We start from the raw sequence: 10,915 nt of genomic DNA, 5'->3' as shown, positions 1-10,915 counted from the left end.
AGGGGATGGGGGGAGACTTGGTTCCTCCCACTTCTCCAGGCAGAGACTGTCCAAGTCGTTGCCCCTCCCCCAGTCTGGCTGGGTTTGGTTCCTAATTTGAATGAAGCCATTTAGGTTATCTTTTTTTCCCCTCTTAATTAATTTATTTTTAATTGAAGTTTAATTGCAATATTGTGTTGGTTTCTGCCATGCATCAACATGGATCAGCCATAGGACAACTGACAAAGGATTAATTTCCAAAATATACAAGCAGCTTATGCAACTCAATAACAGAAAAACAAACAACCCAATCAAAAAGTGGGCAAAAGATCTAAACAGACATTTCTTCAAATAAGACCTACAGACGGCTAATAAACACATGAAAAGATACTCAACACCGCTCATTATTAGAGAAATACAAATCAAAACTACAATGAGATATCACCTCATGCTGGTCAGAATGGCCATCGTCAAAAAATCTACAAACAATAAATGCTGGAGAGGGTGTGGAGAAAAGGGACCCCTCTTGCACTGTTGATGGGAATGTAAACTGATGCAGCCACTGTGTAAGACAGTATGGAGATTCCTTAAAAAATTAGGAATAAAGCTACCATATGACCCAACAATCCCACCACTGGGCGTGTAACCTGAGAAAAGCATAATTGAAAAAGACACATGTATCCCGGTGTTCATTGCAGTGAAAGCAAAAGTTGCTTGGTCGTGTCCACTTTTTTGTGACCCCATGGACTGTAGCCTGAAAGGCTCCTGTCTATGGAATTCTTCAGGCCAGAATACTGGAGTGGGTAGCCATTCCCTTCTCCAGGAGATCTTCTGAACCCAGGTCTCCTGCATTCTTTACCATCTGAGCCACCAGGGAAGTACAAGTTCATTGTAGTACTATTTACAATAGCTAGGGCATGGAAACAACCTAGATGTCCATTGACAGAGGAATGGATAAAGAAACTGTGGTGCATTTAGGTTAACTTTAAAATTACCTTCTGGATGCCGAGTTCAACTTCCAGGATCTGATAGGAGGGACTGTGAAAGTTTTTTAAAAACAAAACTCTAGAACTGCCCTTCAGTTCCTAGCTAAAAGCTTCCATAATATTCCCGAAGCAGAATTCACACCTTATTGTCCTAAGACATCCAAAAAGACTCACAAAAATGCTCTGCAGTCCTCTGCAGCTGAGTGTGGAACATGGCAACTCTCCAACCTGATCTTCTGCCTTGCAGGCACATTGGCTCTTTAACTCGAGGACACCTCATTTTCATGAAAAGCTGGCTTCTTTCAAGGTAGAGCTGGGTGGGGAGTGGGGGGTGGTCTCTGGGTCCCCAGTGCACAGCCCCGCATTGCCACCAAAGCTGATCTCCAGAAAGCTATGGGGTGGTGATTCTAATATCTGGCCCCACCATAAACCCGCAGCAATCTCAGGTCTTTCCTAAAAGAAATGTATAGCATCCAGGAAGACAGTTGACTGCTGACCAGTTAAGAGCTCCAGCCTACCGAGAGGCCATGCATCTGGCCATACCCATATGTCAGCATCACAGGTCATGCGGTCCAGTTGTGTCCCCTCAGACAGGTTGAGGCTTCTCCAGCACAACGGAGCTCAGAGAAAGCAGCGCTGACCCCAAGAGCCAGACACCGGGGCCTAATCTCATCTAGATTGCATTCCTTTGGTGCCTAGAAAGGAGGAAAATTGACTTCACATTCTTACAGTGCCTATAAAGATGAATCCTTTTGCAATGACTTTCTGGTAGAATAAGATCCCCCCCTCCCCCACCACCTTTTAGGGGATAGAATCCTGGTAAGTGACAAAAGACAGATAAATAACAAGATGGAAAAGACCTGTCTACATGATGCTCAACAGCTGGGACGTCCAAATGGTCTGTTTCATCTATACAGAAAAAATCTGAAGAATAGGGCTTCCCTAGTGACTCAGTGGTAAAGAATCCATCTGCTAGTGCAGGAGACACGGGTTCAATCCCTGGTCTGGGAGGACTCCACATGCTGCAGAGCAACTAAGTCTGTGCACCCTGAGCACTACTGAGCCTGTGCTCTAGAGCCCGGGAGCCACAGCTACTAAAGCCTGTGTGCCTAGAGCCTGTGCTCTGCAACAAGAGAAACCACTGCAGTGAGAAAGCTGAGCACTGCAACTAGAGAGCAGCCCCTACTTGCCACAAGTAGAGGAAAGCCTGAGCAGCAACAGCGAAGACCCAGCACAGCCCAGACTAATTCATTAATTAATTCACTTAAAAAAAATCTGAAGGACAGATTAAATGTTTGAACTCTTCATGCAAATGTTTGGGCCTGGTGTAAAGACAGCTCTAGATTGATGAAAGTGATGTATTTATGGGAAAATGCTGTAGGTTACTAGATTTATGTCAATCTTGGATGGTGCAGGCCATCTGGGGGAAGCTCCTGACCCCAGAGGCACCGGAAGTGGGCAGCTACACCCTAACACAGACGGCTCCTGATGACTGTCTCTTTTCCAGGTGGCCAAAAGTGTCATTTCCCGAACACAGCACAGAGCAAACCATCTGCTGAGGTTCAGGGAGAGGCTTCACTGGGTCACACACAGAGAGCACAGTGGACTAGGCAGAACTTGAGCCCGGCTGTGGAGCACGCCAGAGGTCATGCAGCACCCCAGCTGAGACTGTCATCCAAAGCATCAGACAAGGTCACTTCACAAAGGGAAATGCAAGACCTTTCTGTGTGCTCATTACCACATTTGCTCTTGGGTTCAACACATGCTGGAGGCCGAATGTCTGGGCGTCTTGGTTGATGCAACATTAAGACACCCCTGCCCCTCAGAAGTCCAGTGCAATGAAAGTGGGCACACCTGTAAATCCTCTTTTTTAAAAGTTTTTTTTTGACCATTTTTAACGTATTTATTACATTTATTGAATTGTTCCTACCTTATTGTTTTTACTATTATTATTAAACTTTTAAATTTTGTACTGGAATATAGTCAATTAACAATGTTGGGATAGTTTCAGGTGGACAGTGAAGGGGCTCAGCCATACCTGTACATGTATCCATTCTCCTCCAAACTCTCCCTCCATCCAGGCTGCCACATAACCTTGAACAGAGTCCCCTCTGCAGTAAGGCCTTCTTGGTTATCCATCTTAAATACAGCAGTGTGTACATGCCCATCCCAAACTCCCTAACTATTCCTTATCCCATCCTTTCCTCCGGCAACCATAAGTTTGTTCTCTAAGTCTGTGGGTCTGTTCCTGTTTTGTAAATAAGTTTGTTTGTATCATGACTTTCTACATTCCAAATAAAAGGGATATCACACAATGTTTCTGCTTCTCTGTCTGACTTATTCAGTGTAACAGTTTCGAGGTCCACCCATGTTGTGATTATGATTTTTTGGCTATGAGCCATGTGGGATCTTAGCTCCCCTAGCAGGGATTGAACATAAACCCCAGCACTGATAGGTCAAGTCTTACCCACTGGGCAGCTAGTGAGTGAAGTGAAAGTTGCTCAGTGGTGTCCGACTCTTTGAGACCCCATGGACTGTCCATGGAATTCTCTAGGCCAGAATATTGGAACGGGTAGACTTTCTCTTCTCCAGGGGATCTTCCCAACCCAGGGATCGAACCCAGGTTTCTCATACTGCAGGTGGATTCTTTAACAGCTAAGCCACAAGAGAACCCCAAGAATACTGGAGTGGGTAGCCTATCCCTTCTCCAGGGGATCTTCCCAACCCAGGAATCAAACCGGGGTTTCCTGCATTGCAGGCGGATTCTTTACCAACTGAGCTATCAGGGCAGCTAGGGAAATTCCTGAATTTTAAAGTAAGCTTACACTTATAGAAAAGTTGCAGGTACCATGCATGAGTGCATGCTAAGTTGCTTCAGCTGTGTCTGACTTGTAGCCCATCAGGCTCTTCTGTCCATGGGATTTCCCAGGCAAGAATAGTGGGATGGATTGCCATTTCTTTCTCCAGGGGATCTTCCCGACCCAGGGATCAAACCTGAGTCTCTTCTGTCTTCTGTATTGGCAGGCTTTACTGCTAGTGCCACCTGGGAAGCCCTGCAGGTATTATACAAAGACTTTTTCCTCTAATCAGTTTAAGAGGAGGGTGAAAAAGTTGGCTTAAAACTCAACATTCAGAAAATGAAGATCATGGCATCCAATCTCATCACTTCATGGCAAGTAGATGAGGAATGGAAACAGTGAGAGACTATTTTTTTGGGCTCCAAAATCACTGCAGATGGTGACTGCAGCCATGAAATTAAAAGAAGCTTGCTCCTTGGAAGAAAAGCTATGACCAACCTAGACAGCATGTTAAAAAGCAGAGACATTACTTTGCCAACAAAGGTCTGTCTAGTCAAAGCCATGGTTTTCCCAATAGTCATGTATGGATATGAGAGTGGGACTATAAAGAAAGCTGAGCACCAAAGAACTGATGCTTTTGACTGTGGTGTTGGACTCTTGAGAGTCCCCTGGACTGCAAGGAGATCCAACCAGTCCATCCTAAAGGAGACCAGTCCTGGGTGTTCATTGGAAGGACTAATGCTGAAGCTGAAACTCCAATACTTTGGCCACCTGATGTGAAGAACTGACTCAATGGAAAAGAATGTTGGGAAAGATTGAGGGCAGGAGAAGGGGAAGACAGAGGATGAGATGGTTGGATGGCATTGCTGATGCAATGGACATAAGTTTGAGTAAGCTCCAGGAGTCGGTGACGGACAGAGAAGCCTGGTGTGCTTCCCTCGGTCACAAAGAGTTGGACACAGATGAGTGACTGACTGAATCAGTTTAAGCCAAGTTGCTGACCTGTTGTCCCTTCTGTAATAACCATGTTTTTACATTCTGGGGTATCTGAGGCTTTGCTCACCCTAGAGAGTCTGCCCACCCAGGGTAGCCAGTTCCTAGAGGTAACAGCTTGCCAAGGAGAGGCTTTTCAGTGCAGACCAACCAACCCAGAGTCCACACTCACATCTCTGACGCTCAGGCCCTTGCCACCTGCCCTAATCACCAGGGCCAAGAACCAGACAGCCAGGGGAGGCCCTGGCCCCAAGCCCTCCAACAGGATTCAAACTGGCACATTACATCTTCCAGTAAGTGTCTTCTTTGCAAAGATCACAGAGCTGGTATGTATGTTAGATGAGTTTGTCCACATACAGCACTGAGAGCCCTCTCCACCCATGTGAGCCCCACAGTATTCCGTCTTACCATGGTTGGAGTCAGCCACGTGGGGCTGTGTCCCTGCGGAGAGGATACCTTGTGCTGATGTCAAGTTTTCTCTGCTTGGCTGCCCGTGATGATCTAGGGCTGGGCTGGCAAATGGCTCTTCCTGCATCCAGGAAGCGACGCAGGTAAGACCATGTTAAACGTTGTGGTTGTTCAATCTCTAAGTCATGTCCAACTCTTTGAGACCCTGTGGACTGTGGCCCACAGGCTCCTCTGTCTATGGGATTTCCCAGGCAAGAATACTGGAGTGGGTTGCCATTTCCTCCTCCAGGGGATCTTCCCGACCCAGGGATTGAACCTGTGTCTCCTGCATTGGCAGGCAGATTCTTTACCCCTGAGCCACCTGAGAAGCCTTATGACAGGGCAGATGGGACTATACTGGTTGGCTTTGACTACTTGGGGCCCACTCTGAGAACAGGGATGAGGAATCATTAGCACAAGTCATAGCGGAGAAACTCAGACCCTTTAGGAATGACTGGTAGGTTGGCAACCACTAATCATATCCTCTGTGATGGAGCATGATTATTGACCCCAAACCATGTGATACTGTACTTCACAGGGCAGTTTAGGGAGCATCAAGGCAGAGTTTAAACTGAAACACTCCAAGTCCACCTTGCCCTTAGCACTGATTGACTTGGGTAGGGGTCTTAATTCAAGTACTGTCTCTAGACCCTTGACTCCACTTCAGGAACTGACTGTTGGATCTGGGTTTAAAAGACCCAGATTGCAGTTTCTCAGATTCCATTCTACTGCTTCTACAGAAGGCAGGAATGATGAATAGCCAGTGAAGGAGTGAACTGTTTTACCCTAACAGCCTGGCATGGATGTTACTATTTTTAAGTTGTTAACTGACTAGCTATAAACTGTCATCTTAAGGCCGCATTTATTGGTGTGATCATCTCCAAAGTCTTGCAGTACCTGCCACATTTAATAAATAAGAATAAATGTATTTCTTCTGTCTGCATACTATTTGTATTTCCTCATGTAAATTAATATCTAGATGCTTTTTTAAAAATTTACTAGAAAATCATTTGAAGAAAATGAAATTGAATGAAGAAAGCCTATGCCTTAAAACAGTTAGTGGTTCTGCTTTCCCTTAGAAGGGGTTTCCCAGAACGCAAGTTCATTCCTCCTGGAATCTGAGCTCTTCATTACCTCCCAGGGAGAGGCTGTCAGGCCTGGAAGAATGCAGATCCATCCAAGCTCCACAGGAAGTCTAGGCTCAGGAACAAGCGGCTGAAACAGTTTTAAAACAGCAATCTCCAGCGTATACATTTACTATTTTTAATCTCAGTTATATAATTCTTAATTATTTAAAGGATTAAAAAATTTTAAATATACTTGTCGGGCCAATTGAACTAGAACCACCGTAATTTGGACTTGCTGAGTACTGGCTTATCTGAAATACTGTGAAAGACCAATCTCTGTATTTCCAGTTGGAAGGAGGAGGAAGAATGTTTAGTGTTTCACCCTGTGCTGTAAAATGTAAATCCGGTCATTTCACTTTCCAGCTTGAAGTCCTATGACTGCCTATCATCTAAGAAAGAAATCTAAATTCCTAAGCATTTTAGATTTAATTATAAGGGACCAAAAGCCTCAAAATGAAAAAAAAAAGTGTTCTTTTTTGTTCTCCAGAAGTCTAGATCAGCACTATTTAAACGGGAGCCAGTAGCATTCAGGCTCAAGTGGCTGTAGCTGATACAAATTGAGATGTACTGAAAGTTTAAAACACACACTGGATGTTGAAAACTTAGTAAGAAAAAAGGTAAAATGTTCCATTACTAATTTTTTAAATATCATTTACAAGTTCATGTATTTTCAATAAAGTTAATTTCACCTGTTTGTTCCTACCTTTAAAGTAGCTACTAGAAAATTTTACAATTACACTTGTGCTTCATATTATTTTTCTGTTGAACAGTGTGGACTTAGATGATTCCCACGGACGTTCTTCAGCATTTCCACTAGGCATCCTGTTTAGTCTGAGTGCCTCCTGCATTAAAAAAAAAATTTTATTTCACTGTGACGGGTGTTAGTTGCAGCATATGGGATCTTTAGCCATGGCATACAAACTCGTGGTTGCAGCACGTGCAATCTAGTTCCTTGACCAGGGACTGAACCTGAGCCCCCTGCATTGGGAACAGAGTCAGGCACTGCACCATCAGTGAAGTTCCACTTTCTCCATTTAAAGCTGGGGATTGACCTACTCTCTTGCAGAAAAGATGGTTTTGTGTCTACAGGGACTCTAGACGCTGAGCGCCCTTGGGAAGATGCAGTAAGCAGCTGATGGCCCAGCGGGCTGTGCCTCCCACACCTCCTGGCTCTGCCTCTCCTCTGGGTCCTCTCGCTGCCAGGCCAGGTGCACATCCCTTGACTGTGGGTGGAAGCTTCCTCCAGGTACCACAGAGAGCATTCGGGTCGTCTGTGAATGTGAACAGCAAACACTGAACAAAAACAGGATTTGGGCATTTCCTGTGCTGTGGCCAATAGAAATTTAGATGTTCTCATGTCATGGTCTAGTTGCTGTGGCTTCTTGAGATACCGTTTACATGGACTGTTGCTCGGAAGCTGCGATAGTTAGGACCCAGTGTGTAGATAATGCAAGGCTTCCCACTGTTTCTGGGGTGCAGCTGGGGCTCCCTTGCTCCTCCCAGGATACCAGCTCACGCTTCTGCAGCTCCTCCGGGAGTCTGACATTCATGGAAGCCTAAACATACTTGGGATTCCTTTGCCTTTGTGTCTTCTAAATGCTGATTCCTTTCCTAGAATGTCTTGTCCCAACTTGTTAACCTGGAAAACCACATGTATCCTCCTGCTGTCCCGAGGGCAGCCTTTCAAGACAGCAAACAGGCCAGGTCACACTTGCCGGCTCCTTGGGGACCATTTGACTCTGTTGTGTATGTTTAGTCACTAAGTTGTGTCCTACTCTTTTGTGACCCCACAGACTGTACCCAGCCAGGCTCCTATGTCTGTGTGATTTCCTAGGCAGGATTACTGCAGTGGGTTGCCATTTCCTTCTCCAGGGGATCTTCCTGACCCAGGGATTGAACCGATGTCTCCTGCACTGGTAGACAGACTCTTTACTACTAAGCCAACAAGGAAGCCCCTGTATCATCTTTGCCACGCATCATTCCACTGTTTCTGAGTGTATACATACCATTTTGGAAGTAAATGGATGCACTTTTAAAATATTAACATACAAATTTAAAAGCGATAGTGATTTTTTTCATTTTTGGCAACGTTTGAATTTCTTTTTCAAATAATTTTGCTTTTTAAAATTAGCTAAGTTAATAAAAAAGCTAACAGTACATATTGACACGACATGGCAGCATTATGATGGTAGCAGACAACTCCCAGAAGGTGGGGAAGCAATGGCTGAGCTGAAGTCTGGCCTGGGGCTGGTTAGACTGTGACCCTGACTGGTGAGGGTTATGGGGGCATTTCATGTTACTCCTTGCATTCCTGTAGAATTTCATCCAGAACTGTCTGGGTCTTCTTATAAAGATCCTGAGACAAGACAGTTTTTGTGCTTGTTTACCAACATTTTTATGACAGAAATTATTAAAAAATGAAAAGTTAAAGAATGAAAGCAAATATGAGCTCATGTACTAACTTTTTTCAATAAACCAACATCTAAGTGAACGTGTATTTTTCAGGGAATTAAAATTCAAAAATAAACTTATCAAGACAATTAAAAAAAACTGGAATAAAAAGATTAATGTTATTTAGGACACAGAAAAAAATAAAATACTTTCCAGAGTATTCTGCCAGAACAGCCTAACTCTGATACCAAAACTAAACAAGGCGCACACATACACGAAAAACATAAACAAAACAGAACAAAGTAAACTCTTCAAGCGAAATCATCAGTGAACTAAGATAATACAATATGATGAAGCAGGATTTAAAGACAAAATGCAGATGTGGTTTAGTAATTGGAAATTCCAAAAGTAATTTAGTATTTTATTAAATATGAACAAAAAACTCTAGGAAAGAAAAACAGTATCTTGAATTTTAATGCTACTGCAATAACATTCAAAAAAAACGCTTCTAACCTTTCATTGTAAAATAAAAAGCAAGGGAAAAAAACGCCATTATCATGACATTCCTGGTGTCCTAACCAACGCAACAGGAAAAGAATACTAGGAGGCATACATGTCAGCAAAGAGAATAACTCATGTAGATGTCATGACCCCATTTAGAAAATCAAAGTGAAATGACGGAAAAGCTATCAGAACTATCAGAGTTCTGGCTGGATGTAAGGAAGAACTCAAAAGCTCTGCTTCACACACAAAATTCACTTGTTAGAAAATGTAACAACAAAAAAGATCCTATTCAAAATCAAACAAAAAGTGTGAAGCATCAAGCAATAAACATGGAAAAAAATATAGAAGATTTATACACTTAAAATGACACGTTATTGGAAGACATAAAAGATCAGAATAATGGAAGGACATTTCATAAGTTTTTGGAGACGAAGATTCAATGCTGTGGAGATATCAGTCTTTCTAAGCTGAAAATTAAAAATCCCAAAGGTTGGGGTTTTTAAAATAGACCTTGATAAATCCATGCTTATCTAAAAAAGTAAAAATGCTCAAGAAGAGCCAAGAAAAACTTAAGACACTAATAATAGAAGCCAATACTATCAACACATATAACAAAGACTACAGTAATCAAAAACATACGACACACACACAAAAACATATGGCATCAGAATGGATGAGTGATCAATGGAAAAAAAAATTTCACAAACAGAATATTACACACACACAAAGGTCAAACTTCAAATTGATGGAGAAATGTTAGTTCATTTGATAGTAAATGATGTAGCAATTAGCTATTCATTTGGTGAAAACATTAGATGCCTAACACATGTATTTTAGGTAATAAATGAAAAACTGCTCACACTTACTAGTTATCAGAACATGCAAATTAAAATAACTTTATTCAGACTGGTGACAGTAAGAAGTGAAAATATATGATGTTTTTGAGGCTGTGGGGAAAACCAGTCTATTTCATGCGTAGCTAATGAGAGTATACATTTCTGTAGGGCAACCTAACATGATACACTTAAAAAAATAACCATGACCTTTGACTTAAAAATTCCACTTCTAGGAACCTACGCTACTTAAAAATATACACTGTAGTACTATCTGCAACTGTAAAAACTGGAAACAGTATGAGTTCATTGTTGGGTAATGGTTAAAGAAATTCTCATAGATTTGTATTATGTGACTGTTAGAAGACATATATGTATTTATGTGGAAAAATTTGTAAGACATTAAAAACAAAAATCAATCCAATCCCACCCTACCCTACTGTGTGAGGACAAGGTTACACTGAACAGAGAAGTGTCTTAAAGGATACACACCAAAGTGTCAGCAGTGATTGCCTTTGGGAAGAGGAGTGGAAATGTGAGCAATGGAGATGCAGACGAAGGGTCAAGGCAGGGGAGGATGGTAGGGTAGGTGTGTTAACTTTGTATTTAAACTGTTGGAATATATATTCACTTTTATAAAAGTGTTTTTAAAAAGTTTCACAGTAAGAAGAAAAGACCAAAACGAGTTGGACTAGAACATGATTTGGCTTCTAAGGAAGATTTTGTTTGAACAACGGGGTTGCTTGATAAGTTCTTTGGACCACTGGCAATCTATCAGTGAGTCATTTTATAAGTCAGCTATATCTGTGCCATCAGCGGGCAGGCCTATTTTAACCCTGGTTAGGCTTCCTGTTCTA

The sequence above is a fragment of the Bison bison genome, unplaced genomic scaffold (assembly GCF_000754665.1).
Source record: "Bison bison bison isolate TAMUID 2011002044 unplaced genomic scaffold, Bison_UMD1.0 scf7180017864108, whole genome shotgun sequence".
Lineage (NCBI taxonomy): Eukaryota > Metazoa > Chordata > Mammalia > Artiodactyla > Bovidae > Bison > Bison bison.
Note: the sequence above shows the minus strand (reverse complement) of the source record.